The following is a 5,696-nucleotide window of genomic DNA, read 5'->3' on the forward strand; positions in this document are numbered from 1 at the left end:
TGTCTGACCCACTGAGTGTTTCCAGCATTTTCTATTTTTGTTTCAGTTTTTGATTATCTGCATTTGACCTTTATTTACTAGATTAATTTAAACTATTTTTTAAAAGTGAGAATGAAATTACAGAGCTAGGGTTAACAATTGAGTGAAAAGTCATGGCAGGATTTCACATATTTCCTTGTTGGTAATGCAACTAGTGTGCTGAGGGGAAAAAATGGATTTTAAGGTTCAAGTTACATTTTACCATGATGTTTGTTTGAAATCCATTTTACGCTGGTCTGGAATAGCTCCTAAAGATGCTTCCTTCAGATTTGGACAAGAGTAAACCCAGATGAGCAATCAGACAGGAAGCTTGTTATTCAAAGAGTTAGACATTGTCATTTTAACATTACCAAGTTCTCTGTAATCATTAATAAAACAGAAAATGCCGGAAGGAGACAGTAGGTCAAGCAGCATCCAAGGGGAAATAAGTATTGTTAATGCGTTGGTGCACTTTCATCAGGACTGGGGAAAAGTCAGAAATCAGTCAAGTTATAAATTGTTAAGGAAAGGGTGGAGAGAACAAAATGAAAGATCCAATCACAGTCACTCCTATCTTCCCAACAAAGGTCAAGTACTAGAACATAGATGATAGAACAGTATAAAATGGTATTATACCGGATTCCAAATCACAGTCACTTCAAAGAATCATGAATCAAAGTACATTTTGTTATCGAAGTATGTATACAATATACAACCCTGAGATTTGTCTTCCCACAGACAGCTATGAAATAATAAAAAAAACTTGGAACCGGCTCAAAGAAAAAAATCATAACCCCCCCCACCACACAATGCACAAAAGAAACATAAATCATGCAAGCGGCAAAGAAAAGTGGAAAAGTACCAAATATAAACCCACAAAGTCATTGAAAGAGTTCAGTTCAGCCTAGCGCTATGTCATTCATTTTTTGCAGGCCACCCCAACTTCCCCCTATCTCTACAATGAAAGATCCAATCATAGCCCCCTCCCACCCAAAGTTTCTTTGCTACTAAAGATCCGATCATGATCACTTTTTCCCTTTCTCTGCAACATAAATCTTGCTTGAGTTCTAATTTTTAAATAGTTCCGATGATCATTCATGAACCTGCTGCCTTTAAATATCTTTTTCCATGGACGCTACCTGACCTGTTGCTGCTTTCCAGAATTTCTTTGTTTCATTTTCATTTTCTAGTATTTGCATATATTGCTCTTGGATTGCAGTTTCTTTTTTTTTGGCTTATATTCCCTTGAGTGTTAAAGATTAAAGATGATGCAAGGATCTAACCCAGCCACAATCTTTATTGCTGTGTTGGCATTTTGTTCTTGGTTACTGGTTGTTCGCATCACCGAAAAGCTGGTTTCTCTTGCTTATTGATCTATGAACAAGGTGCTTTCCTGAAACTTTTTGAACTATTAACTGTGCAAATAACGTTAGCATTTCAGAATAAACCTATGTAACATTTTAGACAGTTTGATGTTCTGTTTTGGACCACCTCAGGAACTAAATCATAACACAATTCAATTAAGTTTAGAATTTAGTTTATCAAAGATTAAAGATCAGCTTTATTTGTCTCATGTACATTGAAACATACATTAAGGACCCCCAGCAACCTTTTCTCACTGTTACCATCAGGTAGGAAGTACAGAAGCCTGAAGGCACACACTCAGCGATTCAGGAACTGCTTCTTCCCATCTGCCATCCAATTCCTAAATGGACATTGAACCCTTGGACACTACCTCACTATTTAAATATATATTATTTCTGTTTTTTGCATGAGTTAATCTATTCAATATATGTATAACTGTAATTTATTTATTATTATTATTTTATTTTTCTTCTGCATTATGTATTGCTTGAACTGCTGCTGCTAAGTTAACAAATTTCACGACACATGCCAGTGATAATAAACCTGATTCTGATTCTGATGATTCTGAACAATCAACATAGAAGAAGGATATGCTGGGGGCAGCCACACTTCTGGTGCCAACTTAGCATGCTCACCAACCCCTATCCATTACATCTTTGGTATGTGGGAGGAAACCAGAGCACTGAGAGGAAACCCACGTGGTCACAGGTAGAATGTACAAGCTCTTTCCAAACAGCTGCTAGAATTGGATCCTGGTCTTACAGCTACCACTATAAAGAGTAATGCTTGCAACTACGTTATGCCTCTTATTAATAATGATATTGCTATTTTTGCACAGGCTCTGAATATAAATAGGCCAACATCAAAATTAAATTGTAGACACATGAACATTGTAGAAGCTGTTAGGAATTTATTAAGTTATTTGTATGCAGAAAGGAACAACTGTTAAGCCATCATTAAGGGCTAGATGTGGACCACGCACACAGGATGTGAAAGGATTTAATTTAAAACCAATATATCATGTACTCTTTTATCATTCCTCTGCTAAATTAATACATTGAAGGGGCAAGAGAGAACCTTACACTCTGCTGTAAAAAAGTGGAACTCCTGAAGTTCGTAGAGATAATTTACAGATGTATAAACTAGATGGAAGCTGATTGCTTCAGGGAAATGCTCACCTCCTTTGATTGAGTGCACTTGGAATGGCTAGACAGAGTAAATGAAACCATTGCCCTCAATACAACTGCATGACATCTTCATGGTAACAGCACCGCAGAGACCCTGTGATTTTGTTTGAATTATTTTTTATTTCTCACTTAAATTCCAAAATAAGGGGAGACCTGAAGCACACTGTAAGAACTCTGAACAAGGTTCTGTTTTATCAGTATAAATGCATCCGGTCCAAGTTTGTGCTGTGAAGGATTTAACGTACATTTCTTCCAAAAACATGATGGAAATCTATGTTTCCCTGCTTTTTGAAATGCAAAAACATCCTTGAATTTCAATGCAGAAACTAATTGGCCTTTGGGAAATCGTGATTGCTAAATGCTCTCGTTGCAACTGGGGACCATGCATCAGTATCTTTACCAGGCAGAAAGAGCAAAGGTTTCCTCTTGCTTAACTATCTTTGCTCTGTCAAGGAAGAATCCCATTTTAGGCGGGCATGCACATTCTTATGTCACTACTAATTGGTATTTCTGCAGTTCCGTCATAAGAGACCTTTGTGCTTAAGTTCAGATGCAGTATAGCAGACCTCAGCCAAGAGATGTACTGCTGCTTTTTGTCAGCCTCTTCAGATTCTTTCTCTCACCCTCTTCTTCAACAATGTTTCTCCACCTTTTCCTTTCCTCCAAGTAACATTTTGTCCACAACCTAAATCGCCACCAACTGTTGCTTTTGCTTTGAAAATAGGTATCAGATGATCTGGAATTGTTTTTCTCTTCCCATTAGTTTTAGTGGAAGCCCTTTTTGACAGTCTTCATCATCTAAGACTAGATACTAGACATTGCCAGCAATGGAAGCTGTAAGACTGTAGATCTTCACAAATAAAAACGGCAGAGGTGTTTTATGTTTAAGGAAAACTGCAGCAACTTATTTATTGTACTCTAAACACTGAACAAAGTGTGGTAAAAGTACGTAATTATGTTACAATGTCAGACTGGTCTCTTAAAGTGAACCCCAACTCAATGTCAATGGCTGTGAATACATTACCTTACAAAGGCCCTCCCAGAATTCACTAAAACATGCATTGTGAGCCTTTCTGGAGCTCGGACGACCCGCCCAGCTCGGGTTCTATGTTCCATGGGTGGAGAAAGAGCAGAGGCCTCTAGCTCACGCAGAGGCGTTTGACATGCTTCATGTTGTGACTGCAGGTGCATGGTAGCAGAATCCTCCAGATCTTGATGGGCCGGTTTAAGGCGATCTACCAAAATATATTCAGCTTTACCCCTCTTATCTATGATAAGGTTTTTTTCTCTTAATTCCAAAATGCAGAACAGACCATTAGAAGGGGGCCTTAGGGGATGTTAGTGTGCATCATGGTGGACGAAAACAAACGAGGTGGAAAGTAGGTCAACAGGAACCCAAGAGTGCTGTAGGCTATGATGGGAGGTGGGAATGGGTGCAAAGAAATGACACATCGCTCTCTGGCTCAGTGTGGACTATCAGCCATTTTAGCAAGCACTCTACAGTCCTTCACGTGTGCATTGGCAAGGGCTATGCAAACTTGATCAGGCTTTTGCTACATGAAGAATTCTTTAAAAACAAAACAAGGATGATAGTTTCCCAGGAGAGGCAGCATGTGGTCCATTAGCTCTGATGAGGTCCATTGCTGGGCCAGGAGAGTCCAAAAGTCTGTAAAAGGTGAATTTTCAGTGATTGGTATTTATCATGTTCAGGTGGGTGTTCTAGTAGACTCACATTCTCATAGTCATGGAGTTTCCAAATGACGCTACCACACAGAAATATATGGTGTTGTCAGCGGTGATTTCTTGCAGCATGAATTGGGCCTTGGCTTGTACAAACCAGGTGACAGCAGTTTGCTCCCGGAAGTCTGGCAGTTTCAAAAGGACTGCATAGGCTGACATGTTCAATAACTCTGGAATCATCCTAAAGCATCGCGGACACCAATGCAAGTTCTTGCAAATAAAAACAGTAGAGGCATCTTATGTTTAAGAAAAACCATACCAACTCATTTGTTGTACTCCAAACACTGAAAACAAAGCATGGTAAAAATACTTTACATAGTTAATTCATCACGTCAGACCAGCCTCTTAAAGTGTTGTTGGCTGTGAATTATTTATGTTTCCACCAATTACATTACCCAACAAGACCATCACTTGTTAGTAAATATTACTGTTTTCATAATAAGATGATGAATAGATAGCCTTATGGACATTTGAGATTCTTCACCATCTCATATCATTGCTTATTCATTCTCCTGCCCATTGGTTTCCTTTGTTCCAAAGATCAATCAATTTTTAAAAAATTTTAAACATTTTATTAAAGAATTAGATGTAGTTCAGTAAGAAGGCTATTCGTTCTCTTCACTGCGTAACCTGGCATTGGGATTGGTGATCTTGATAGCAAGCTGAGCTGCCCTCGCCACAATTGCCTTGTGGTTTCAGCACAATATGTCTTGTTGCTCATCATCAGAACCTCCAGCTCCTTCACATTGTGAACCAAGAATTTTTTGAGTCCCAAGGGTAACATGTGGTTGGTCTTCTTCTTGCTGCCATAACCAATGTTTGGCATAAGTATCTGACCCTTAAATCGCCGGTGAACTCTATTGTCAATACCCCTTGGTTTCTGCCAGTTACGCGCAATTTTCACATAGCCATCTGACTGGTGACGGATGAACTTCTTCCTGCGTTTCTTCACAATGTTAGGCTTGGTAAGAGGTCTTAGGGCAGCCATGGTAACTGAGAAGTCTTAAGGCAGAAGAGAGATCAATCAATTTTTGTTTTAATTCTACCCTATATCTTACAACTCTCTGAGGTGAAGAATCCCAAGGATTTCTGATACCGCAAACGAAGAAATTTCTTTTCATCTCAGTCCCAGAACCCATTACTTTGGTCCTTCATTTTGATACCCTCCAACAGGAGCAACGCCATCCCAGTATCTGTCCTGTCAAGTTCTTCAAGGCACTTAGACAATGCATCATGGCCTCTCATTAAACTCTCAAGATCATGGGTCCATCTTGCACAATTTATTCTTTTGAATTACTTTCTTACAGTAGTCCATTTCTTTTCTTAATGTAATTCCCACAGACCAAAGATCAGTCTTAGTGGAGAGAAAGAATTAAAGATAAGGAT

The 5,696-nt window shown here is 38.9% G+C and overlaps 1 pseudogene; it reads right to left on the reverse strand.

The window, feature by feature from the left end:
• Positions 1-4,915: 4,915 nt before the first annotated feature.
• Positions 4,916-5,323, reverse strand: LOC140211848 (large ribosomal subunit protein eL32 pseudogene; annotated as a pseudogene).
• Between the last annotated feature and the right edge of the window lie 373 nt (positions 5,324-5,696).

Source organism: Mobula birostris, chromosome 18 (assembly GCF_030028105.1).
Source record: "Mobula birostris isolate sMobBir1 chromosome 18, sMobBir1.hap1, whole genome shotgun sequence".
Lineage (NCBI taxonomy): Eukaryota > Metazoa > Chordata > Chondrichthyes > Myliobatiformes > Myliobatidae > Mobula > Mobula birostris.